The sequence below is a fragment of the Oryzias melastigma genome, linkage group LG17, assembly GCF_002922805.2.
Source record: "Oryzias melastigma strain HK-1 linkage group LG17, ASM292280v2, whole genome shotgun sequence".
Classification (NCBI taxonomy): Eukaryota; Metazoa; Chordata; class Actinopteri; order Beloniformes; family Adrianichthyidae; genus Oryzias; species Oryzias melastigma.
This window is the reverse complement of record NC_050528.1, coordinates 10,056,667-10,059,035: the sequence shown is the minus strand read 5'-3', so window position 1 is coordinate 10,059,035 and position 2,369 is coordinate 10,056,667. Positions and strand designations below refer to the sequence as shown.

Here is a 2,369-nt window from a genome sequence, read left to right as displayed (position 1 = left end):
TTAATTTAATGTCCCTTAAGGGGCTCCATACCTGTATTTTCCAGGCAATATTTAAATTAGAATTCACTGATTTCATAAATGGACTGTTTATACTTAGAATAGAGTCAAGGAAAATATATGACATATAAGAATATAATTATTCTGAAAGAATAGCATGTATGGGAAATTTAAATATTATTTTTCTTAAGTACTAGTTAAGTATTATTAATGTCAAACAATTCAAATATCACATAAGGTCTTTAATGTTCATTAAAAGAGTGGAAAACTGACACGTCTTCCTCAATACCATTTTAAAAAATAAAGTGCAACATCTCTTTTGTACTTTACAAGCACCATGGATTTAAAAGATAGTCCTTAACTTTGACGCATTTAGTAGCTTCACCCTTTTTACAGTGTCTTAAAGAATTAAGCATCTAAAATAAAGACCTTAAAAAGACGAGAACAAACACCGACACACAACATGGTAAACACAAGTCCCCTGAGAGTACAACAAGATCAATGATTTTTCTTTTTGTTAGTTTTGTTTTTTATATATTATCACTCTTCCTGGCAGAAGTGTCCTCCCACCAAAGGAAGAAATGATCTATGCATATCTCATTAGCCCCATATGATGACAGACTTGAGGCCAGATGATTAATGACCATCTGGAGAATTATTGATGTGACCTTTGTGGACGCCTCTGTTCAGGAGAAACCAAAATGACACCACTTCCATGAAAGTGACCCCATAACTTATATCTTCTCCTCCACTTGCATCTCTTTTTTTATTATTCCCTCCATCTTTAAACACTTCCAGGAAACCAATTTACTCATCTTGTTTGGGCTATTTATTCACGATAAGAATATGCATTTAAATTGCGGGGAGAATTCTGCAGCTTTGTTCAGGAATGTGTATTATTCAGGGAGCATTCCGTCATTCTGTCTGTATTCATCTGTACTTACATCGTCTACGAGTCTGATTTAATGAAATCACGGCTCAACAGTCGTCTGCCAATTGGATTTTAGAGCACAGCGTTTGCGGCGGGAGAAAAAAAAAAAAAAAGAAGAAAAGAGAAAGTCAATAACGGTAGACTGTGTCATCTTGGACGATGAGGTTTTAATGATGGGGAGCCATCCAGTCACCTTTCCACAACCCCCAGAGATAAAGGACCACCAACGATGAGCGAGGACGGACAAGGAATTAATTCAGCATTTTAAGAGCGTGTCTGCAGGTGTGTGCGAGAACGGTGGATGCAGTGGAGCATGGGCAAATGATGTATAGATAAGAAGTCAGAAAGATAAGAAAGGAGGAGTTGTGTGTAGAGGCGAGAATGAAAAAAAAAAAAAAAAGGAACACAGAAAAAGGCAATCTGTAAAACACCTTTCTGATTGTTTTATTATTTACAAGGAAAAAGTGGAACGAAAAAGCAAGAAATAAATAGACGAGGAAGGTTGGTAAAGTCGAAATAAAAAAAGTTCCATCCAAACAAAAATGAGGACCAAAAAAAATGAAACCAGCCAGTAATTCGCTGCTTTGAACAAATACAGATGTTTAGTTTTCCAAAGGTTTCCACAGTAATTAAGTGAGAGTTGCTCATATTGAACATCCTGACCTTCTAACATCAGAGTGAGGAGCTCAAGAATATCATCAAATCAACTCGATTCTAGATAAGAATAGAGTGACATTTAACAAACGTTAATTAAGTGATCATTTCTACACACAAAAAAGAGAAATATACATAAAGTTTTCACTTTCTTTAACCCTTCCAGGAGCAAATTAAGTTTTAGGAACAGAAAAAAAATGTTACATTTGGGGAAAATTATCATATGGGGTAGTAATATACATTTATTTTGAAAAAGTTTCACATACAATGAGTTCTTAGCCTTAAACTTTTGAACAATTTTTGTTCCTAATTCCTAACTTGTTGCATAAAAATAAACAATATTTCAGAATTAGCTCAGCTTATTACTGATATATTTAATAAGTTAATGGAACAAGCTGGTGTTGAAGAAAAGAGTGAAAGGACTGCAGGAAAAAAGTAAACAACTATTTTTATAGCAAATTAAACGTGCCCTTTCTGACTCCACTTTTGTGCATAATAATCACATTATCTATATATGTTGTTCTAACTATATTTCCGAGAAAAAAAAAAAGAATAGCTGAATTTAGCAGTAACACAAACACAAATTTTCTAGTTTTAAACACAATGTTTCTTTTATGTTAAAGATGTTCTTTAATCCTCTAACAACAAAACGCTTGAAAAAAACATGTTTTTAAAAATATTGATTGCATTACTTCCTAAGGTACGGAGCTCCTAAAGGGACACAGAAGAAAAAAAATTAAGTAAATAAAAAAAAAATTTAAAAAAATCTAGTCACTGACTGATAGTA

At 33.3% G+C, this 2,369-nt stretch overlaps 1 protein-coding gene across 4 annotated transcripts in view; it reads right to left on the bottom strand.

Moving 5' to 3' along the window:
• tnr (tenascin R (restrictin, janusin)) overlaps nucleotides 1-2,369 on the bottom strand; it is a 193,067-nt gene that overhangs the window by 135,756 nt on the left and 54,942 nt on the right. The gene's annotated exons all lie outside the window — the stretch shown is intronic.